Below are 26,136 nucleotides of genomic sequence, written 5' to 3'. Positions count from 1 at the left end.
TTCTCGTGGTCTGGCGGGAGTCTTACTGCGCAATTTAAACAAAGACTGATCATTGAGGCAGAAAAAAAAAGCAGGGTTGCGAGGAGAGAGGGAGGCCTGACAGCACATGATTGATGATTGGTCGGCACCCTAAGCCTGACACCCACCACTCACCCGTTCTGCATTTACAACAAAGTCACCAGTGTGTCGTCCGCCTGCGCCCTACCCCGGCGCAGCCAATCAATACGCTGCGGCCCAACACTCCAAATCACACTCGACCACATACTGCTGAGTAGACACAAGACACGGGAGGGCACATCGTACATGTAGATTACAAATCTGCAGATGGTAACCTTACACAGACGACACACACAAACACTCACGCTATACGCGCCGAAATATAGGTCTGCTCATGCTGAGATCAACTGAGAGATAGAAGGACAAAAATAGCGACCAATGCCTGAATAATCAAACTCTCAGAGCAACTGCATTGCAAACTCTTGAATTATAAGTTTGTTTAAAACTCAACTTACTTTTTCAGAATTTCACATGAATGATCTATCTATCTATCTATCTATCTATCTATCTATCTATCTATCTATCTATCTATCTATCTATCTATCTATCTATCTATCTATCTATCTATCTATCTATCTATCTATCCATCCATCCATCCATCCATCCATCCATCCATCCATCCATCCATCCATCCATCCATCCATCCATCTATATACTGTCTCTATCCATCCATCCATCCATCCATCCAGTAAAAAACTGTAAATGGTTTAACATCACATTGTACCATAGGCCAAGTTTTATTAACAAAACGCAGATTTTGGAAGTTTATTCGGAGTAATTCGGAGCTTTCTAGACTGAGAAAATACATAAAATGTATTTTGGCTTATGTGGATGAAAGACAACAACTCCCAGAATGCACTTGGTTCACTGCCCTGGGAGGCCACGCCTACCGGTAACAGAGCGCAGTAGTTAAACAACAAGTCTAGGCTACTAGTGAGTCTCTGTGTTGAGTCTGCCCAAAAATGTGTGTCGAGATCACCCAAAATGTCCGGGATTCGGCTTTTGCGTTCTACAGTCGCCATTCATCATGTTTACTGTGGCGACCGGACGAGTGAGGGCCGCGGGAGACCGGTGGCGTGATTACCGTTGAGCAACACCTGTGAGACACACCGGTCTCGTATCTCTCACGGAGGAGCGGGAATTTTCTTAGCACTGCTACTGTAAAACGCACATCAACCAATCACTTGTTTAGCGTTCACGTAAACACTGCATTCAGATTTACCAATCGCAATGAATTCACTTAGTTTGAAACAAAAGCTGTGCATGTAAACTATGAATGGCGACTGCAGAAAGCAAAATCTGAATCCCGGACATCGACAGCCGGACATGTCCAGTAAAAGAGGATGGTAACCCCTACTACTCAGCTTTCTCCACAGAACAAGAGCCTGCTAGCTTAGCTTCCAAAAAAAGATGGCTGACACTATGTGTTCATTCTATGAGTGAGATCCACCCTCTATGGGCGGGTTGAGAACATGCGGGACAGACCCTACTACTGTCTTTACCTAACCCATGTATACTTACTTTATATTAGCCAGTACTTTCTAGGTAAGCACACTGTAAGTACACGTAAGTACTGTACTGTAAATGGAAGCATTACCCATGATCCTTCAGAAATCATTCTAATATGCTGATTTGCTGCTCAGAGATGCATTGAGTTGATCAAAAGTGAGAGTAGATTTCTGTTTCTGTTTCAAATAGATGTTCTTTTGTACTTCTGAAGGATCATGTGATAGAAGACTCGAGTAATGATGCTGAAAATTCAACTTTACATCACAGAAATACGTTACGTTTTACGTTTTTGAGAGGAGACTTTAAAACGTAAGATAATTTGTAAAAATGTTACGTCAAACCTGTTATTTTTTATTTCTTATTCTTTCAAAATCACTATTAAAAAGTCTTAAAGACATTATTCTTTAAAAAAGTGAATAATTCAGTCTTCTATTTTTATTACTTAAAATAATGCTTTGTTTGTCAGTATAGGTGCTACAATCTTAAAACGTCAATTGTTAATCAACTGACAATGATAATCGGAGATTTAAATTCCCTTTCTATAAACACTGTGGTTTATGACCTTAAGCACAAATTAAACTGCAGAACCGTTACCTTTCTTAAAGCTCATTATACATATTACTGTAAAACGTATTATTTATCTTGCGAGGGCACGATGTAACTTTTTTTTAATTCTTAAACACATGATTAATAAACTGTATCCTGATTAATAAACTGTAAACATAATAATCAAAATTTTGTCTTTGGCTTTAGCTTCCTTGTATTATCATGGTTTGTTGTAAAATCTATTTTCAGGGTTATGATTCTAGTGGGTGACAGAAGAGATGTGTTTTCAATTAACTCCTGATCCAGGGACTGATGGTAATACAATCTAGTACAGATTTTTTTCGCAAATGTTCAGATTTGTGTGTGTGTGTGCGTGCGTGAGTGTGTGTCCGTCTTTCTGCTAACTGTTATTATCAGCCATAAAACCAGAAGTAGTAATAAGATATATAATAGTCTTACTGAAATTATTTATTATCATGATTTTGTCTTTTATAGTTTGGTCATTATCTGCCAGACCAGACTAGTATTCGTATTTTGGTCATAATTTGCTCTCAGATTGATCTCCGCTGTCATTCAAGTCAAGCAGCCACTGACTCAAGGACACAGGAATCTAAATCAGCAGTTCGGAAACCCATACAGCACAGAGATGGCTCTCATCGAGGATATGACTTCTGCTGTTGCAGTATTATCATCTGGTCATCTCAGTGCTTCAGGGACATGTCAACATCCCTATTAAGTACACTTAGTGTGAGAGGAATAAAGAAGTAAATGGAGTTTTGTTTTTCAACACTAAACCTGCTGCTTCATAGTGCTGAAAGTAAAACAAATCGTTTGCAATGCAGTAAATCTGGAATGTTTCAACTCAACAACTGGACTTTGTTCTAATTATCTGTTTTAAAATATTTCATCCACCACCATTCATTTCTGTCAGCAAGTACAGACAAACCCACAGAACCATTTGCTTCCAGACATAAGTAATATCTTGAAGATTATGAGAAAATCTATTTTAAATTATTAGGTAGCTTTCATAATTTGCTTTTGCACAAATTCCTCTTCATGACTATACGAGAGCTCCAATAGTTCTTTTCTTTCATTTAAAGTGATGAGTGTCATATTAGCGTTGAATTCATTTTTATTTTAAGATAAATGTTTCCCATTACAATAACATTCGTGTCTCATGAAAGGTGTGCATATATTTATTCATGAGCTAATAATGGAAAGCCTTTCCATCATAATTATGTAGCACGCATAACTATTTACGGTCTCTTAAAGAACATTTTAATCATTGCTTTTCAATCAAAACTGCCAAAAAATATCTCCATAATTTACATTTTAATTAAAAATGTCATCACCTGAATGTATGAAAAAATGTAAATCAATATAAATGGATAGTTGTGATAGTTGTGAGCTGTTTAAAGTTGTTATAAGGCTACTCACACTGAGTCGTGACTATATCAGGGTCGGATTTTTAACTGGGGTTTGGGCCAAAAATGCAACCAAAATGTCCCTCAAATTCAAGGTAAGGTGCATAAAAAAATGCCCCTGTTCAGTTAAAGGGATAGTTCACTTTGAAATGAATTGTTTGGTATGTTTTAGCTTACCTCAAGGGCATCCAAGATGTAGGTGTCTTTGTTTCCTCAGTATTTTCAATTTTGATATTTTTAGGTCAAACCGTTCTTGTCTGTCAGTCATATAATGGAGGTCTATGGTCACCACCTCAAAGAGCAAGCACAGAGAAGTCCAAATTAAACATGATTTAATGACTCGTAAATGTCTTAAATGGCCTAAGACACAAAATGAGCTGTTTGTGTGAGAAAACGAACAGTATTTATATCGTTTTTTTACCTCTTGTAACCACAGCCACGTCCAAGAGATCTAAGGGGGTGGGCGCTTCGGTCTGCGCAAGCGCCGGAAAGCGCCGGAAGTGATCTCTGTGAAATGTGAAATGAATGAAAAGTGTTGATTGCGGCATTACATTTACAGTTGTTTTGATTATGTTGCATCACATTTATTTTAGCCGCGGTTTGCAGCATTGAGCATTATAACCAATCACACGTTTCTGTTGAGCTTGTGAATTGCAATGTCCAATCAGAGGTGTATTGAGGTGTGAACGCCAGAGTTGTTCGGTGCGTGCGCTGAATTCTGAATCCACACAAACAGCCCTAACTCAGTGCAATGGTGCGATGCAGGTGCGATGCAAGTGTTATTTGCTAGTTTTAGCCCGACGCAGTTATCATTTTCACTTTCACTTCCTGCGCCCTGTTGTTTAAATAGCAAATCCATTGTGTGTTCAGGCGCATTGTTGGCGAGTTACTATTTTGAGGCAGCTGAAATAGACTGAGCCACTGACCGACTGAAATCTTGTCTAAAGACAATGGCACATTTTATTTCTTACAGTATTTAAAGTTCCCGTTCTTCGTGATCCCATGTTTCAAACTTTAGTTAGTGTGTAATGTTGTTGTTAGAGTATAAATAATATCTGTAAAATTATAAAGCTCAAAGTTCAATGCCAAGCGACATATTTTATTTAACAGAAGTAGCCTACATCGAACGGCCCGTTTGAACTACATCCCTCCACTTCCTACTTTAATGACGTCAGTAGAACAGTTTTTTGACTGAATGTTCCCTCAACTCCCTCAACTCGCACACTTCTTATAACTTACTGTGTTTACTCAGCTCTTATGGTGATTATCTGAAGTAAAACTGACGCTTCATCTTTTGTGTGATGTACAATAAACTTTATTAAACTCATCAGTATATGTTTGATCATCATTCGGACCTGATACGAAACAGCAGACTTGTAGGCTATTAATAAATAATGGATACATACAAGCAGATGACAAATACATTATAATAACCGTAATTAAACTACTAAACTATACCTTTTCCATCTCTATACAGCACTCTGACCCTGTAGGCATTATTGTCCGACTCGAAATGAACACCGTTACTGAGAGTTTCTGATGTTATCATCATTCTGTGAGGTGAATTTGTCCTGAGAGACTGAGCGCATCGAGCTCATGAAGCTCCGCCCCCTGTTCCGGCAGCAGCAGCTTATTTGCATTTAAAGGGCACACACTAAAACAGCACGTTTTTCTGAGCCCTAAAAAATGACAATTTAAACACGCTGTAAAAAATGATCTGTTGGGTATTTTGAGCTGAAACTTCACATACACATTCTGGGGACATCAGAGACTCCTTTTGCATCTTGTGAAAAGAGGCATAATACAGGTCCACAACTTGCATGTACACTGCTTATTAAAAACACAGCAGCACACATGTCAAATATTAAAATAAAAGGATTTCAATGTAAAAGTTCATTATTGTTTACAAGATATGGTGGAATCCGACTTGTCCCATAGATGGTCGCGCTTTAACCTTGCGCACGAGCAGATCTGTTTCCTCTCTGGAGACGCGCTTAGTCTTTCACTATCAAATTCCGTCATGCAAATTGCAAATCCGCCATGGCACAAGCGCAACTGGATTTTAAAGGGAATTGGAGATGAGACTCTGATTGGTTTATTGCACGTAAAGCCCAAAATACACCCATTACTAATTAAGAGAATAGGGACATGTGCCGAACACGCCAATCGTTTTTCCCGTCGTTAAACTAGCAAATGTGGATTCGGACACTTTAAGTGCACTTGCGCCGTGCACTTTAGACCGTACACTTAGATTGTTAAAGTAGGGCCAAAGTCTTTGATCATCTCATCATCATCATCATCATAAACAACAAAGTGCTGAAATTATGTAAGTAATGGATTCATTTTGCAGTGATTATAACAGGAGTTTTTGCGGACGTGGATAACTTACATTTGCAAGACTTCATTCTTTGCTAGCTTTTTAAATATTTTTTTTTTCATGCTAGGCTACTCAAATAAATAGCCATATGAAATCGTAATTTTTATCCTATCCATAAAAAGCAATAAACAAATTTGTAAATGTAAACGCTTTGAAAACGTTGTAAATGCCTGTAGCCAAAATATGATTGGCTTTTTCCCCACCAAAAAAAAATAATAATAATATATATATATATATATATATATATATATGAATCGACATTAATAATCATTACAGCAACAATCAAAAAATAATGATTTTGTGTTAATATTGCAGCTTCATCATCATGGGCTCCTGTTTTCACCTAGCCATTGTGCATTTTTTGGTGTGTAAATGCCTTAAAATGAGCTGCATTAAACAGATAAAATATTGCCCCTTAATGGAAAAGTTAATTTTGGACCCCATGATATGTAATTACGAATTGCATGACAAACAGCAGAAGAATTTTATCTGATTAATAATATTAATTAATCTAAAATAATATTAATAATAAAAATGCAATGTCAATGAACATTGATGTCTTTTATAATATTTCTATTTCATAAAACCAATAAACTACATAAAGGAATGTGTATTTTTGTATTATTAAAACAATGCATTTGTATTTCTAGTGACTTTACTTCTCTCTCTCTGTTTCCCTGATCTGTCCCAAGGTCTGAGTGTAACACAAGCTCTGCATCAAGTTACAATAGTGACATCTAGTGTGTCTGTTCATATTTCCTTTCAGAAGCAAGTACATGCTCTGCTGTTTACACAGAAAGCATCCCTTCGTGACTAATAATGTTAATAAATTAATTAGAATGTCCTGTATAAAATATCACTGCGTACAGGGTAACAAAAGAATATAATCCGAGGTCTAGAACATATACAAAGCAGATCGGCTGAAACACCTTTAAAACACTGCAATGTACCTGATTATCACAGGCTAGACAAAGCATTAACCTTTGTGGATCTTCGTAATAAAAACGCACCAATCAAAACAAAAAAAAAGATTTGGTATTAAACATGTGCATTTGTTTTTGTGTGTGATCCTCTTTGCGTATGTGTGTGTTGTCTGGTTAGGAGCAGTCTAAAGTGGTGGGCAGTATGCATAATGGAGTTCCCATGCAGCTGTAAATAATTCATGCAGCAGGAAAAGAGGGTAAGCATTGACCTGCTGCATTTTCATACATTAATCTCGTCCTGACTAATGGCAGAATGCACTGAGCTGAGAGAGAGAGAGAGAGAGAGAGAGCACAACACACACTTCTGCTCGCAGACGTCATGTGTTTTCCGGGTTGCTAATGGAGGTAAAAATCAAATATCTTCTGCGCTGCTGCATGTGTGGTGGGGATATTCTATAGGAAAGGAATGATGAGTTTAAAGCTTCTCATTTCGTCTCATTTGTAAATGAACATGACTAATTGTTTATTCTGGTGTACAAAAAATAACGGAAATCGATATGCTAAAACTGGAAATCACTCATCCGCTGTGTACCAATCTTTAGCCTCTATATTAGACTGAGGATTCTCATATATTATTTATCATTTCTAGAGTAGGCATCCCCACACAGTGTATTAGCAGGAGTTCTTGGTAATTCGAGTAAGTATTAATCTAATTGCATTTTTTTGCCCTGCACATAAATAGAAGCAGCATTAGTGATCACTAAATATTGCATCAGGTCTTTGTTATTTGCGGAGAGCAAGAGTTCCTAATGGTGCACTTTTCCATACGATCATTTATCCATCCATTAAAACAAAAGGTTACATTCCTGAGATGATGCCACTCCATGCGGATGTTTCCAAATGCCTACCTACCATTTTAAGGCATCATTCGGACACGCTAGACACAAAGACTGTTCCAGAAGGGTCAAAACACCAAATGTTTTTGGAATGCACGGATCTCCGAAATTATGTATTTCAAACAAGGAAAAAATCCATCATCAAAATTCATTGACATTGAGAATAAAGGCACTTCTTTCTTTCTTTCTTTCTTTTTTTAAAAAGTCATCTGACTCCAGTGTTGTAGTCGAGACCGAGACCAGAGAGAGTCGAGTCCGAGTCAAGACCGAGTCCATAGAGAGTCGAGTCCGAGTCGAGACCGAGACCAGTGAGGGTTGATTACCTAATTTACTTTTATTTACTTAGAGAAATCCTTTTTTGTATACTGAATTTACTTAAGAGTTTAAAAAATATGATCAGTTTAGGGTAAAAAGGCCACATAGTAGGTGGTGTTAAAAGTAATTTTATTACAATTTGTCATGCACAGTTGCGCACTAGAAAATCACCAATCACTGGGCGTGTCAATCAATTTAAAGAAATATTTTATTAACATACATTAATAATCATGAAACATATTTTGAATTGAACTCGAGTGGACTCGGGAATAAGTCCGAGTCCTAAAAAAAAAATGTTCGAGTACGAGTCAATTCCGAGTCCAAATGCACACGAGTCCATGACAAGACCAAGACCATTAAAATATGGTCTCGAGACCGAGTCCGAGACGAGTCCGAGTCTCGAGTACTACAACACTGTCTGACTCTTTAAAAAGTATAAAAAGTTAGACAGCATAAAGATTTGTTATTGTGGCCAAATTCTAAGGCCGCATCATATGTACCCTTTGCAGAGAAGGTAATCCCAGAATGCACTGCGACAAGCTCAGTGAGAAAAAAACAAGATGGCAGACAGTTTGAATATAATTATTTCAATAGGCCTACCAAATAATATTGATTAAAAAAAATGTGATCTGATAAAAAAAATAAGTAAAAGTAAAAATGATGAATAGATTATCATAGCCTAGATCTCTACTAAACTCTTTTGAATCTCAATTTGATTTCAGTTTAGAAGGCAGCTGTGTATGTGGGCAGGTTTTGGAACAGAGCCAATGTGTATGTGTTTCCTTTGACATACTGTATGTCAGTTTTAACTTTATTCATGCCCACCATCACAAATTACTTATTTGCTTTTGCGCATGACGGGACATTATAAGACTTGTGAGATGCCATAAACCAAACCTGCAGGGACAGCAGAAATCCACTGAGGATTTCACTCACAGAAAGCTCCATCAGTACAATCCCCCATAAGCCTTCGGTGCCCAGCGACCGAGTGTGTGCGTGCGAGGGTGTGAAGGATGACCGGGATGTGTCTTCTTTGTGGAAATCCTCCCAATACCAGCAGTCTAAGACCGAGAGTCAACAAGAATTATTCCAAAAGCCCCACAGTATTAATAGCGTAGCATTAATAAATCATAGCGTCAAACGGCTTTTATCTGAACCACTACTTTGCCTCAAATGGAGGTTTTAAGTTCACGGCTACGACTTGAAAAGAAAAGTTCAAGAGAGAAGAAGAGCTAACGCAAGGCTGATACCCCAAAGTAAAGGTCGCCAATTAACCAAACCCAGCCCAGATCCAGATCCTGGATTGGTTCCATATAGATTTATCATGAATGAATTAAAGGGTTAGTTCACCCAAAACTAAAAATTAAGTCATTAATTACTCACCCCCATGTTTGTACCAACCCCATAAGACCTTCGTTCATCTTCGGAACACAAATGAAGATATTTTTGATTAAATCTGAGAGCTGGATCACTCCTCCATAGGCTCCCTAAGGGATTGAAACTTGATGGCCCAGAAAGTCATTGAAGAAAATGTTTAAATATTCAATGTGACTACAGTGGCTCAACTATAAGTTTATCAAGCGACGAGAATACTTTTTGTGCGGAAATAAAACAAAAATAACGACTTTATTCGACTATTCATTTTCTTCCTTCTGGGCCTGAGATGAGAGTTCAAGAGATTTCCACGACGCATGCGCAAGAATTGAACAAGAATTAGTAGAATAAGACCGCAATTCTCATGCATGCGTCATGTAAATCAGGTCTCAGGCCCAGAAGGAAGAAAAGGATTAGTCGGATAAAGTTGTTATTTTTGTTTTATTTCCGCACAAAAAGTAGGGGAGCGCAGGGCACAGCCTAACGCGGGGTTAAATGTATCACGGACGTTTTACATAGTCAGTCAGGATCAAGCCGGCTGTCTTTCCACTCTTTTTCTCTTGCTGCCAGAAGACGGTCTCCCGCGACTTTTCGGAAAGTTTTGATTATATTTCGTGAAGATAATGGACAAAGAGTGTTTTGACACCATAAAAGTAAATTTTTTACCATAGATTTTTTTTTTCGTTTTCTGAGTTGGGTGTATATGCTTCCAAACCTAACTTTATATTGCCTTAATCACGGTCTTGTTGGCTCAAACATAGCACAGTTTTGAAACATGTCAGCAATTCCTAGCAACTGTTAGCTAGGTTTAAAATATGTAATACACAGCGGGGTTAGTTGTAACACAGTGTTACAACTACGCCGCCAAGTGTACAATGATGAAATCAAATGAAAACGGAGCCACACAACTTTTCAGGTTTGAGTATACATTTAACTTTTTTGGACTTTCACAAACAATGCTGGAATTTAAAATGTTTAAAATTTAGTGTACTATGAATGATAACTTGTTTATTTATTAAAAATATGGCCTGTTTTAATGCAATAAACCCTTTAAATTTTTATTTTAAGCTTTGTTAAGTAATAACAATACATAATTTGTACATAATTAATAACAACATAAATTGTATTATTATGACTGTTATTATTATTAATAATAATAATTTTACATGCAGCTGCCACACACAAATCTAATTTAATTGCAATAACAATATTTTATAATTTTATGATTCAATAATAGAAGGATGATTGGATGAGGGATGGATGGATATCTGTCTATACAGCTGCACAAACAATAACAAACTATACAAATAAAATAGTACTGAATTATGTGTGTTACACACAAGTGTTATAACTAAACCCTCTGTCTGTTACAATTAACGCCGCATATGGGGTAAGTTGTAAAATTTGCACTTCTGTCACTTTCAGTGCAACTGTACGAAAATGGTAGGTCCTAGAAAAAGTGTTCATTTGTAGCAGAGATGTGTACATACAGGCTCTGACATACATCTACACTGGAAGCGATCAGCGTGTTGCAACACAACAAAACAATAAAGCTCTTAATCACCATACGTAACATACCAACACTATCTCACGGCCAATTCGTACGAATTCGACGCATGATTAAAAAGTGGCTAATTCGTACTAATTCGTACGACCTCACTCGTACTAATTCGTACGATTTGTCTAAACCCACGTGATGGTTAGGTTTAGGGGCGGGGTAAGGGGTAGGTCATTCGTACGAATTCATACGAATTGGCCAATTCGTAAAATATGTACGATTTAGCAAAATCTTATTAATTCGTACGAGTGAGGTCGTATGAATTGTTACGAATTAGCCACTTTTTAATCATTCGTCGAATTCGTACGACTTGGTCGTGAGATCGGGTTGAACATACTGGCAACTGAAACAATGCAAGTTGTGATTATCCACACCTTTTCTGGGAAGGAAATGCATAAACATTTTGAAAATAACTGAAGACCCCTGATCTAAATGTGTGGTTGGTGAAAATAAATAAATGTTTAATATACTATTAATTGAATTGATCACCCTTTTTTAAAGAAAAAAAAACATTTGGTTTTCTTTAGAATTCAGTACACAGTTTGTTTTATTTCCATATCACCAACTATTCAATCAAGTCCGAGGCACAAATTCCCTTTTAATGCACTAAAATAACGTTAAATTGACAGACAGAATTCTGCAGAACTGAGATTGGCTCAGATGTTTTCAAATCCAGCGGCTGTGAAAAGAGGAACTATTTATTCTGCGATGAGGTCATGGATGTGGTATGCGTATCCTCCGATCGATCGTCCGTGTGAACAATAAACATTTTGTGAAAGATAATTCAGCCATTGTCCACCGAGATATCAGCAATAACTGTTTGTTTAACCTTTGAAAGGCCCTTGCCGTTGTTTCTCTTTGGTGTTCAGAGGTGAAACTCAATACCCAAGCAGAGCCTGTTTATACCTGGTCGTCACAGCAACTCCAAAACACAGAACTCCATGAATGAAATTCCAACATATCATCAATCATCCCTGACAAAAGAGGGATTGTTGTGGTATAACGAGCAGGGGAGGATAAGTCTGTGTGTGTGTGTGAGTTTGTAGGCATAATGCAACATGCCCATGGTCTCTGAGCCAATTCTTGTTTCCACGGTTGTCACTATCTAACCACAGCCACCGTGAACGACTCACCACTAATAATGCCCTGCATATCAAAAGATAAAACAACTAATGTAGAGTTACTCAACCAGGGCGCCCCAGGGAAAGATGCAGTTTCTAATTGGTTCCAGAAGAGTACGGTTGCAAATTGACCCCCTTGCCCACATGGCCAATCCACCAAGCTGTTGAGAGTGGACATGTTGCGGTTGTGTGTTCAGCGTCGCGTTATACGGAGGGGAGGAGAGCTATCTGAAAATGTAGCTTAAAACACCTCCCGTCAGCCCCCCTCATTTTGCATTTATAAATGCTAATGAGGCTTTACAGGAAGCAGGCCAACAACCCTCTGCATCCTAAAACCCAAATTTGGAGTCTGGTTCACATTTGTACCCCTGTGTTGATTCAGTATGGTGCGTTCAGGTTCAAAGCGGAGCCCGCAGAGAGGTACCATTTCAGCATGAAAGAAAACTTCTCTAACCGAAACAGGCGCTTTGTGCTGTGCCTCATTGGTGGTGAAAAGTAAATAACTTTCGTGAAAAACCACAGCTTCAACTAGCAAGTAGACAAAAGGAGCTTTATTGCAGATAAGTCCAACTAACAGGTAGACAAAAGAAGAAACTATTAGCATGCGCCTCAAACCGCTGAATCACCACAATGCGTAACATGCTATGGCAACACACAAGTAAAACCTGCTTAAACTTTTGTTTTTCCTGCCAATAGTGTCTAAAGGAGTCAATAATAGCTCTTAATGACACATGTTGATGGACAGGCGTACTGTGAGAGTGTTAGACGAGGGAGGTATACAATGCCGCCCTCTCCGCCCTCTCTCTGATGTTGCTGAGCTGCTTCCTTATCTGTCAACCTGCTGTAATTTAGGCCGGCGCTCTGATCACAGCCCCAACCTGCCGGACCTGTTGACGGCGCGCAGCAGAAACGCACACGGAAGAGACACCGAGACAAGACATCATCACTCACTTCCCTGACCCCACCAACAAAGCGCTATGCTGTTTCAAGGACTCGTCCCATTCAATCGCACTTAAAGCACTCTTTAGTGCCTCCACTCGCTTCTCAGCGAGCCGATCGGATGTCTCAAAGACGGAGGGCTCCGTTTCCCTCGCTTGGCTCCCTCTCATTTACCCAAAGCAATATGTAACAGTTTCCTTATTTTCTCCAGCGGGACGGCCATGACAGTAAATCTCTATTACTAATATTCTTCCATATGGTCGCATGAAAATTTGATGGTGGAGCGCCCGAGGCTGAGGTTGCAGCTGAGAAGTGGTTGGGTAAGTGTAGCGTTGTGCAAGCCAGCCCAGGAGGGGCTTCCTCAGCTACATCTGCTCTGGGACGTTGAGGTGTAATCAGAGAAAGGCAGGCCCCAGAGCTCGGCTGCCACTTTTATCGGATCCTCGCTCGGAAAATGAGAGGGATCCATCATGGCGAAGGTGTTGACAGCAAGTGTGTTTGAGTGTGTGCGTCCATACGACCTTGTAATTATGTTCCCCAGCTCATGGCACATACACTTGGCTTAGAGGTGATTTCCCTGAATTGCAGAGAGTTTGGATTTTGAGTCAAAAAATAGAACATAGCACAATATTTTGCGTAACTTCTCTGCTACGTCTTGAAATCTCAACCTTCATCTCCTCCGTGCATTTTATAACCAGAACAGACAAGTAACCCCGAGGATGTCATTACCCATTAACGCTAAAATTTCCTCTGCAATTGAACATTGGCCAGAATAAGGCTCACATTGCATTGACAGTAGATTCTAATTGCTTGCTGGTAACACTTTCATCTCTAAGGTACAACTGGAACAGCTTGCCAAATCCAAGATGACTGTGCCACCCCGAGGCTCCTTTTGAAATGGTGTGAAGCCACAGGAAAACCAGTTGGCCTGATCCGATAAAGAGCCACATAATGTGCCTCACTGGAGTTCCCTGTGGAGAGTCCTGCATGCACATACTCTGTACAACAAGAATCAAAATGGCTTTGATAACCTGCATAGCGCTATTTAAACCTAAAAAGGTCTATTTTATAATACTATAAGCTTAGTTTATTTTTGGCGACTCTATTCTGTAAACACATACATGTAAACCACACCACATGTTATCGTCACAACCAGACCCTCAGGCTTTTGCTGGATAGCTAACAAAAAGCACTAAGGTCCCTTCAAAAGAAATAAGTGGCCATGAAGTAAAGATTACAGGTTGCTTACTGCGCCAGCTAAGCAACTCATTGAGATAATTGGGAATGTTAAAGGGTTAGTTCACCCAAAAATGAAAATTAAGTCATTAATTACTCACCCCCATGCTGTACCAACGCCGTAAGATTTTCGTTCATCTTCGGAACACAAATGAAGATATTTTTGATTAAATTTGAGAGCTGTATCACTACCACATTGGCTCCTAAGGGACTGGCTCTTGACGGCCCAGAAAGTCAATGAAGAAAACGTTTAAATATTCCATGTGACTACAGTGGCTCAACTATAAGTTTATCAAGCGACGAGAATACTTTTTGTGCGAAAAAACAAACAAAAATAACGACTTTATTCGACTATTCCTTTTCTTCCTTGTTGGCCTGAAACGAGACTTCAATAGATTTCCACGACGCATGCGCGAGAATTGCGATCTCTTTCAACTACCTCAGTTCAGTTCTCGCGCATGCGTCGAAATCTATGGAAGTCTCGTTTCAGGCCAACAAGGAAGAAAAGGAATAGTCGAATAAAGTTTTTTTTTTGTTTGTTTGTTTTTTCGCACAAAAAGTATTCTCGTCGCTTGATAAACTTATAGTTGAGCCACTGTAGTGACATGGAATATTTAAATATTTTCTTCATTGACTTCATTGACCCTTAGGCAGCCTATGTGGTAGTGATACAGCTCTCAAATTTAATCAAAAATATCTTCATTTGTGTTCCGAAGATGAACGACGGTCTTACGGGGTTGGTACAGCATGGGGGTGAGTAATTAATGACTTAATTTTCATTTTTGGGTGAACTAACCCTTTAAGGGAATATAGATGTCTTCGGTCACAAAACGCTCCATTGTATACATTTAGAAATCTGTTGAACAACTAGCTGACAAAAAAAAAAAAAACATAATATAATAGCTAGAACAAATCACAGGTGTGAAACTTCGTCACTCCAAGCAGCCCTGATTGGGTGACAAAAGGGAATGTAGAAAGAGGTGGGAGGTAGGTATATACACACATGCACCTCTGCATGAAAGATGCATGCAATTAAATGTGATGTGGCACCACAGGCTGCATCCAGCCAACTCAATCCATCATAGGAAACTTTATCAGTGGGTGTCCGTCCCTACATCCACCCCCCACAGCTTCAGCGCTAACCTTCCATTCCAGACTACCCTTGGCCGGACCTACAACCTAGACGCCATAACCTGATACCCCAACTGCAACTCTTGCACCAAATCTTGTACAAAACATTATGGGTTTGGCTATAATTGCTGTTTTTCTTTCTTTTCTTTTTACTGCTGCGATGGTTCTATGCAAACAGAGGAAGGATGGCGTGTTTCTGCAAAAAAAAAAGTCTTTCTTTGAACCATTTCTAATCTTGTCAATAATTATTGTCATTTTACCATTTGAGTAACTTTCCTCTACAAGTTGTCATTGCTAACAGCAATCTGTATTTCCCCACACTTGATAAACTGAGGTCAACAATACTCTGTTACTAGACAAAAGGTCATCTTACACGCAAACCAGGAGTGAGCTGCTGTCTTTCTATTGTAATCAAAATGATTCAGCATTCTGTGTTCTCGGTTCTTTCTCTGGGAAAAAAAGATAACATCTAGTAATACAGCGAGATGGCTGGTATCTCTTTTACATGGATCAGGTGGGACCGAGACACGGCCTGCTCAGCCTTGCCGAACATAGTCGGTCCCTATGCTCTAAATGAGGTGGTTGAGAGCACCGCCAATGACTGATTATCCTATCCCGACCCAGAGGAATGCTGACCTCTGGAGAGCACTTCATTAGCTGGCTGGCACTAGCCTGTGATTGAGATATCAGCAGTAGCGACGGAAAGCCGGCCAAGCCAGTAGAAAGGTGAGTCCCTTTGTCCAGAGACAGGTGTGTAACTGTAGCTAACTGACAGAGTTGCAAATCAGCGCCACTGAAACGCTATCTGAACAGGCTAACCGTGTCCAGATGGTCCTGTATCCATGACTATTTCTTTCTTCCTTTGTCTCCGTTTCTCATTCTCTCGTTTCTCAGATACACAGACAGTTTTATTTCTCCTCCATGCTGACGATGCATTATAAATGTGCGGCATTCATTGTTCATGTTTACTTGGGTTTGCTGCCCTCATGCATATTCATCATTCATCATTAAATATTTTAGTACTAATCATTTTTCACTATTAGAAAATTTCTCAGGCATTATCTTGGATTTATTTTTGGGGTGCTTCTCTAAGGGAAGGCTGTGGCCTGGTAAGACTGCATATCTCGGCTGCTACATCATCAAGCGCTGTCGATGGCTGTCGTAATTAGAGGGACTCAAGAATAGGCAAGAATTGTTCCTTGTCCTTAAATCACCCGAAATCCTTTGCACACATTCCAATTCTGAGGAAAAAAACTGATGGAAAATGAGTTGGCACTGAGCTTGTTTGAGTTTATGAAATGTAACACAAAAATTATGTTTTTGGAGATGAAGGCATACATGTTATCTTTTCTTTTGGTGTAAATTAATCACCTAAACTCTAAATTGCTAATAATGTACTCCACTGGAAGACCAAAGATGGTTCCCAGATAGCAAACTGACATTGAATCAACGTGGTAACATGACATCGAATGATCTGACATTGTTTTGCTCATCAAATTAACGTTGAACCAACGTCAGACGCGTCATTCTTTCAAAACTAACGGAAAATCAACTTGAAATCAACGTTGTTTCAATGTTATGAAAGCAAACCAATTTTCGATTTTCATTTAGCTTTGAAGAATGCCGTGTCTGACGTTGGTTCAACGTTAATTCGATGAGCAAAACAATGCCAGATCAACGTTGTTTCAATGTCACGAGAGACGTCGTTTCCACGTTGATTCAATGTCAGTTTGCTCTCTGGGTTGTCATTCACTGTATGGCATTCATAGAAAAAATTATTTAAATGTAAATAGTACTTTTCCAAAATTAACTTTTAATAGGATTTTCGTACCGTGCGGGTGGGGGCATGTCACCATTTTTTATATAGCGCTTTTTACAATATAGATTGTTTCAAAACGGCCTTACAGTGAAAACAGGAAATGAATGCAACAAAGATTGTTTTGGCTGCACAGCAGCTTTAGAAGAAATTCATTGTCCAGTTTAAGGGCCCTTTTACACCTACCTTGTTTGGTCCGGAATTTCGGACTTTTCGGTTTGGTCCGAATCAAAATTACAGGTGTGAAACCTCCCCCGGACGACAGTCCGGACCAAACAGATTAAATTTGGTCCGACTAAAAGAGGTAGTCTCGGTCTGGATCAAACTGAACAAAGGTTTGGTTCTTTTCTGGTGTGAAAGCATTTCTGTATGGTTCGGACTTTCAGACCTTTTACAGGAAGTTCTGGTGGTTCCCAAAAAGCCGAAAAAACAGAAGGTGGCAGGAGAAATGAGCCGTGTAGCACATGGGGAGATGAGGTTTTTTAATTGAAGTATGGTCTGATGACATAATGAGAATTTTCTCCTCCTTTCCTGCCGGCGACAATAAAATGTTCGCACGAAGAGGACATTCATTTGGCGAATTTGAACTAGCCTTGTGTAAAGTTGGGGATTCAGGTAATTATGCCATAAAAATAACAACATAGTTGCAACGATATGCATCTGTTCGTTCATGTTGTCAAAGCTACCAGGCGAATTGACAACACGCTGATGTCAGACGCACGTCCATTTACTAAACCAATCAATGTCAAGATAGATGACGATAGATGAGGACGTAAGTATGCCACGTAAAGTTCTATAGTGTGCGCACATTATTGCAGTGTGAAACCAAACCAAAACTTTCTGAAAGTATAAAATGTATGAAAACATGAACTTTGGCTCGGACCTTGGTGCGGACTTTCAGGTGTGAAAACGCCCTAAGTAAGTTCAGCATTGATTCTATTCCATTGTACAAATCATTGGTTATTTACTTGCACTGTATGCTGTTCTGAATGTTTAGCATAGCCCAAATATAATTTTTTCACAATTTCTTCAAGCTGTGACAGAATGTTTGGAGGTGCGGGTGGGAGTGGAACACACGTGTTGTGTAAGTGGGCTGTAATGGTCGGAAATTCAGCAGGAACGTGATTAAGAAAACAGTCCCACACAGGCCTCTACTGAGAAGGACTCTAGCCTACAAGCCTCCGAAGGACTGGATCAATATTGCAAACCACAAGAATCCAACGATCCAGTCAATTCCTAATGGACAAAATCAAGTCCCGTCCAACAATTTTTCTTGTTCAAGAAGCCGTTTCACTCTGAAATACGTCACAATGGGGACGAAAAGATTATTTTATCCCGACTTTAAAATATGTAACCTCGCTTGGTTTAAGAACAAAGCATATATCCGCATGCACTTTTTATGAATTAAAAGTATTATTCTGATCAGAGCAAAGGCTGACCTTTTTATATCATCCGTGACATGCGACTCCCCAGAAGCTGTTATCTTACGGCCCAGGCTGACCCTTTAAATAGGATGTCTGAATGTGTTATTGAGGATATTGTTTCCTATAAACATCTAGCACTCGGGCAATAACAATCACATCAGGCAAAATGAAGTTATCTGAGAATAGAATTAAACTCCAAATGACCCTTTGCTCTGCTTCACAGCCCTCCATTAATAATTTCTAATCTAATCAGGGAGGATAAATGTAGCCTACTATCGCCGGCCACGCCAGGCACCTTGCCAGGAAGAGGGCCATTCAGCGCGAGCTAGGCCTCGGATGAGGGGCGAGAGGGGAAAAGAGAGACATCTTTTCAGGGGAGGCCACTGCTTGATTTCCTCCTTTGTTAGCTCTCTCTTGGCAAAGTCATGTCCTTGTAACTGATAGACATGTCTTTTTGTAAATAACCCGGGGTTGACTGATAAAATACGGAAGAGAGAGAGGGGGGGAAATAAAGAGGGTTCTCTAAATTGGCAGACATTACTCATCCGACCTAGAAGTCGAGTATGTCACATCCTCTGAATAATCCCTCTCATTAGAATTAGGTATTACTTTCAACGACATCCCAATAAAAAATCCATGAGCACACACACACACACACACACACACTACATTCAGCCTATGCATGGAATATGTCAGTGCATTGAAGTTTCTACAATTTGTACAAAGTGTTCAATGAAGTCATGCAGTTTGAGAGGCCGAAGCTTTATTGTAAATACAGTCATCACAGCTATAGTGTTGGCATTTTTCAGCAATCCCTCACTCTACAATCTACGGAGCCCCTAAAGGGACATGGTGGTGGGCAAAATTTGGGATGGGAGAAACATTTTTTTCAAAGGTTTTAGCGTTCCCTCGCAACACTTTTGCGTTCCCTCATGAAACTTTTGTGCTCCCTCACGAAGATATTTGCGTTCCCTCGCAAAAACTGTTGTGAGCTCAGACAAACACTCGCTTTTTAATGTCCCGCTGGCAGTGTTTCAGACAGCTCTGTACGTTAACAATGGAGCGTTTACGTGTTTGAACTTGGATTTAAATGTAAAGACATGGTCAGTGCTTCACTCAAGGAGTTAAAGTTGGCAATATATTCACAGATTCGAACTTCCCAGATCAATAACTCGTGAGCGAAATTGTGACTACGTTTGCATGCAGCCAGTACCCGTTAAAAACCAGGATTTTAGCAATAACCCGGTCGCAAACGGCCATGTAAACACCGGCAAAAACCCGAATATGCTCATATTCCGGATTTTAAAAACCGGGATATTATACCTAGGGTACCCCTTTTCTAACCCGAATTTTTGGTCATGTAAACACGTATCGGCATATCCTCATAGTTATTTGTGTTCTGCGCATGTTCTATTCGCAAGGAATCTTGGTCATTTGAGTAGAGAAACTTCTCGGCGCATAAAAAAATCCACGTGCCGTATACCGGAAGTAAACATGGCAAGACACAGCACAGCATACTTTTGGAGCGAGGTCAGTAACGTTAACAGCATCAAAGGGCAAACAAAGGCGATCTGCCCCAAACTATTCATTATCCGTGTGCTGCTGTTGTTGTCGTGTTTGGATACAGGAAGAAGATTCGGAAATGACGCATATTGCGTCTTAAGGTTGTCCGTACGTCTAGACGCTAACCGCGCGTCGTCGTTTACATCGGGATATTGCAATTCCATGTATACAGGAGAAACTCTCTCTGCTCACACATGTAAACGGGTTATTCTTAATGTTTCAGAAACCCGAATAGTGACCTTAACCCGACCGTAACCCGAAAATTGGCTGCATGTAAACGTAGTCATTGTTAAAACACAAATGACATCCATTTATAATCATAGTGTTGAGACAACGAGCTACAACCCAATTTTCCTCAAAACTAGTTTAATATAAATTGATCTCTTTGAACAGGTGGCTGAGAGACAAGTCTGAAAAGATCTTGCATCTGCAAAGGCCAAAATCCAAAGTTTCTCGGGGGAATGCAAAAGATTTTTTTTTAAAAAATCCCAAATTCCTATCCCAAAATCCTTCCACCACCAAGTCCGTAACTGTCACAGTTTGCTGCATTAAAATGTAATTTAATGTCTGTCTCACCATTCCATTTTTTATGGCAGTTTTAAACAGTTTATCCAATCAGATTTTGCACTCAGGACTATCCTATGGTCTCATTGGTCACTTAACTGTATATTAATGACAAGCCACCCTTTTTTATTTTTAAATGGCTTGTTTGGCTTTTATTTTTGCATGGTTGAAAAAATAAGTCATTGTTAATTTGTGCAGCAGTATCAAATGAGCCCCAGCCCCTGAGCAATAAGGTAGTTTTTTTTTTTCAGTTTGGGATAAGCTTGTGTTTCCATTGTAACATGTGGACATCAAAGCTTAAGCCGAGCAGAGGAGTGGAAAATGTAGGGAGCCATTAAGAAAGAGTGGAAATTATTAAGTCATTTTGGTGGAGAGAGGGTTCAAAAGCTGCCATCAAATTGTTTCAATAATGAGCTGTTTCCGTTATTATTGAGTGGGGAAAAAAAATACGTTTCCCAACCCCTCAAAGATCGGCAGATAATTGGATTGGAATTTCAAATGAAAGCCCTCATCACGGCCATCCTAGTAAGAGACCTATTTCGCGAAGTTAAATTTACTCTGAAGCCATCTTGTCGCATACAAAATACATCAATGAATTAAACTCACTTCACATAAAATACACCTGGCATCCAATCCAGATGATCTATGCCACTGCTAAAATGAAAGAATCTAACGTTTTCATCCACTTTTATGAGAGGATTATCAATCTGAGATGTCATCACTATTAGACGTGCTAATAACTGGCTTGCTCATTCATTTGAAGTTTGCTCAGTTCCATTATTCCCACTGCTACCATATCTAACCTGTGCCGCATTGAGTCATCATGCATCATTTATGACGCCTTATCTCTCCATCTGAGCTCTTGTCTTTTATGATCCCTGCTTTAAACCCTCTCATTAGCCTTCAGTAGCTTTGGGAACCTTCCACTATTGACATTTCTCACTCAGTAGCAAGGTTTGTTTGATGGGAACAGCATCTCTATTGACAAACTGATAGCCGGGGGGTCGGGTGTGTGTGAGTCCCTGACAAGGCTCCACGCGGCCTGCTGCCTGTCCAGGCCACGGGCACAGAAAGGCTTGTGATAGTCTTTTGAGGATTTTTTTTCTAGTAATGTCTCCTGTTTATGTGTGTGAACTGAAAAGTGGCTCCACAGTATTTACCATGCTGAAACATGAGTTAGCTCACTTGATGCTTCAATCTGCATTATTTATGACACAAACACACCACCTGACGAAACTGAGACTAAAAGTCCTCACATAGAGACTAAATATCCACATTTTGAGCCTAAGGGGAAGGCATAGAGACTAAGGTGAAAGTCCATATAGAGACTAAATGCCGGATTTATTTCATCTCAAGGCTTGAAAGTGCAATCCAATTAAAGCGCAGATGGGAGTGGAGAGTTAAAGAACACACAAATTAAAGAACACAGACGCAGCCGTATCATTTCCACAATGACCAACACAATCCACCAGGAGCAGCGCAAATTAGCGTCTGGTTTAAGACGTGCTTTTTTGCGAGGCAGTAAATAATGGTGCAAATACCAGTAAATTGGCGAGCACAAACCTTAGTAATTAAACTTGCGTGATTCGTTTCAGTACTCTCCTCCCAAAAGTGTTGCGTCTGAAAGGGAAACTACAAATGCATGTGCAATAAAGGCAGCTGCAAAAATAATTCTGTCAGTGCCTTTTCAGCTGTAATTTTTCACTGTGTGTCTTTAGTAAGTCCTGACAGTAGTTTTTTAATGCCAAAAGAGGGTTTGCTATGCTGCAAGCTGTTAGTAAATCTGGGACTATACATCCTCCCATAGAGACAGAATGTCCTCACATAGAAACTGAGATGAACTTAAAGTCCATATTTAGACTAAATTCCCACATGACTGAGATGCGACACGACAGCTATCGGCACTGATCCTAAACAAACTCGTCTCAATAGTACCCACGTGATGACTCCGATCTTCTACCAGATTTGATAACATTCTGAATGATCCAATCCAATCTGACTTCTGACCTGTAATGCTGACGGAATCATAACCATATACTGTTCGTTCATTGGCCAGAGGAGAACTGGCCAGGTTTTTTTCTCCATTCTGCCACCTGATGGAGTTTTGGTTTCTTGTCACTGTCGCCTTTGTCACCTTTGGCTTTTGGATTGCTTCGTTTAGGACATTTAATTTAATATCCAACAATATTATTGATCTGCCTGCATTGACACCATTATATGGGAATATGGGAATGACCAACACATTCTCTTCCCAAGACGTCATCTAACTGACGCTTTTGACCACACGTCAACATCCAGCGTTTTAGGGTACCCTTTAAAGGGTTAGTTCACCCAAAAATGAAAATTAAGTCATTAATTACTCACCCCCATGCTGTACCAACCCCGTAAGACCTTCGTTCATCTTCGGAACACAAATAAAGATATTTTTGATTGAATCTGAGGGCTGGATGACTCTTCCATAGACAGCCTGAGGGACTGCCTCTTGACGGCCCAGAAAGTCATTAAAAGAAAAGGTTTAAATATTCCATGTGCCTACAGTGGCTCAACTATAACTTTATCAAGCGACGAGACTACTTTTTGTGCGAAAAAAAACCGTAAATAACGACTTTATTCGACTTCCATTACTTCCTTATGGGCGCATGCGCGAGAACTGAGACGAGACCGTTCTTCTTCGACTACTTTTTGTTACCGGCTGCTCACCGCTTAGGAGTTTTACCGCCCCCTACCGTATAAGATGACGTACTGCTTGTAAACAGAACGTTTTGCGCCTCCGGCTATATCAGTACGTCATCTTATACGGTAGGGGGCGGTAAAACTCCTAAGCGGTGAGCAGCCGGTAACAAAAAGTAGTCGAAGAAGAACGGTCTCGTCTCAGTTCTCGCGCATGCGCCCATAAGGAAGTAATGGAAAGTCGAATAAAGTCGTTATTTACGTTTTTTTTTCGCACAAAAAGTATTCTCGTCGCTTGATAAAGTTATAGTTGAGCCACTGTAGGCACATGGAATATTTAAACCTTTTCTTTTAATGACTTTCTGGGCCGTCAAGAGGCAGTCCCTCAGGCTGTCTATGGAAGAGTCATCCAGCCCTCAGATTCAATCAAAAATATCTTTATTTGTGTTCCGAAGATGAACGAAGGTCTTACGGGGTTGGTACAGCATAGGGGTGAGTAATTAATGACTTAATTTTCATTTTTGGGTGAACTAACCCTTTAACGTCAGTTAGATGAAGATCCTAGGGCGTCATCCAATTGACGCTTTATCTTGACGCGGGTAGGTTTAGATAGCGTCATCTAACCGACATAAAAGGGTCATCTAAAACATCGGATGTTGACGTGTGGTCAAAAGCGTCAGTTATATGACGTCTTGGGATGAGAACGGGCTCGAATGACATGACAAAACATCCTCCCATAGAGACCACATGTCCATACATAGAATCTGAGATGAACAAAAAGTCCATATATAGAGTCTAAATGCCCACATGACTAAACATCCTCCCATGGAGCCCAAATGTCAAAAAACAGAAACCGAGATAACCTGAAGGTCCACATATTGAGACTAAATGTCCACACATAAATTAAACTTCTTTGCACAGAAACCCAATTTTCACACATAGAGACCAAATGTTGGCAAATGGAGCCTATATCAACTAAATGTCCATGGAGACCAAATGTCCACACATAAAATTAGATTGCTGCGATTGTTCCGGGCATTGGTCTGGTTTCACACTCAACTTGATTCTATCGAACCCTGGGGAATTTGCATAATCTTGCGTCATCACAATTATGCATATAGCATGATAGAAAACAGAATGCGGGTAATATATTGTGCTTTCGTTGCTATAATGCGCAGCTGAGTAAATGACACTATGGTTTGCTGTATGTGCGTCGCTTGAAGGAGGCTATCTGCTGTTTGCAAAACGACTCTTTTGAGAAGACAGTGGATTGCCATCCATGGTAAATCAACACTATCATCCATTACGTGTGTTTTATTGTACTAAATACATCGTAATCGGCTAAAACACATGCGCAATTTACTTAACTTCCTGAAAAAGTGTGCACCCGAGTCCATGTTGCCTTTACATTCACTCACAGTCCGAGTGCAACCGAAGTTGCTCCTTTAGGTGGTCACGTGTTCAATACCTCAGTGTTCTCCCAGGCCCACAAGACAGCTTTCACATTTACATTTTTTCATGTGAACCGTGCCCCCTTCCGAACTAAACAGCCAATGTGAAAAGAAAAAATCTAAATGACCATATAGAGACTACAAAGGCTATAGGTTAAAGTAATAGTAACTAAATATCCATGTAGCAAAGTTGAAGTTCAGGGAACCAGGAATAGATGCTGTAAATTATAAATACAGTTGTATAAATACACAATACAAGATTTGTGTATTTGTGACAAAATGAAAATGAGTTTAAGAAAAATGTATAGGTTTCAATGTTCAAACTATGTTTATATGACTCAGTAAAGCCATGACATTATAAAATTAATCATAATGCGATCATATTATTTAACGCTCTATTATTACGTTTGGGATATCAACCACTGGTCGATAATGTTTGTATAAACTGTAAGTAACAACTGGTAAAATGTACACCTATGTAAAAAAAAAACATAATGATACTTCAATATCCTCTTCTCAGCCATGTTTCCGTTTTCTGATTGGCATTTTGCAAAGATTCCTGGGTATTTAAAGTGTGTGAAGCCTGCATCTATGCAGGCTTCGCGGAAGACCGCTTCAAGTGTACAAAGGGGGCGCTGCTGAGCACACTTAAGAGTGTTAAAATGCTAAACGGGACGGCCTACAGACTTGTAGACTCACAAGCGATTTAAGTCCACGAGACCGAAAGTCCACAAGACAGCGAGTCCCCATCATGGCGGATGGCAGCAGGATCAAGACCTGCTTGCCATAGTACACACATTCTACTAATTATAAGTACCTTTGTAACTACAAGTTAACTAACTCTCATTAGAGTATTAGTAGACTGTCTACTTGTTAAAACTTTATTTTGATGCTCCCCGGACATTCTACTGACTATAAGTAACTTTGCAACTACATGTCAACATCTAACCTGAGCCCTAACACTTAACCATAACCATAACAGTCTACTAATACTCTAATGAGAGTTATTGACATGTAGTTGCAAAGTTACTTCTAAAGTTACTAGTAATCTTAATAGTTGGTTGAATGTCTAAAGTGGACCGTCAAAATAAAGTGTAACCATAGTTAAAATAAAACTACATATCCATATAGAGAAGATGCATTTCTACACAGATACCAAGTGTCTGCATATGAAGACAACATTTTCACACATTGAGACTAATTAAATGAAGGTTCAAACAGGGATAAGCCAACCCATTCTCA

At 39.6% G+C, this 26,136-nt stretch overlaps 1 long non-coding RNA gene across 1 annotated transcript in view; it reads right to left on the bottom strand.

Moving 5' to 3' along the window:
• LOC120474460 (uncharacterized) overlaps positions 1-26,136 on the bottom strand; it is a 215,523-nt gene that overhangs the window by 121,877 nt on the left and 67,510 nt on the right. The window contains exons 2-3 of the long non-coding RNA XR_016145606.1: positions 3,958-4,043; positions 3,714-3,828 (exon numbers count right to left, since the gene is read on the bottom strand). This is a non-coding gene — a long non-coding RNA (uncharacterized LOC120474460). The remainder of the gene's footprint in view (positions 1-3,713; positions 3,829-3,957; positions 4,044-26,136) is intronic.

The sequence above is a fragment of the Pimephales promelas genome, chromosome 11 (assembly GCF_988280905.1).
Source record: "Pimephales promelas chromosome 11, fPimPro1.hap1.1, whole genome shotgun sequence".
NCBI classification, from domain to species: Eukaryota; Metazoa; Chordata; class Actinopteri; order Cypriniformes; family Leuciscidae; genus Pimephales; species Pimephales promelas.
This window is presented reverse-complemented; position numbering and strand designations above follow the sequence as displayed.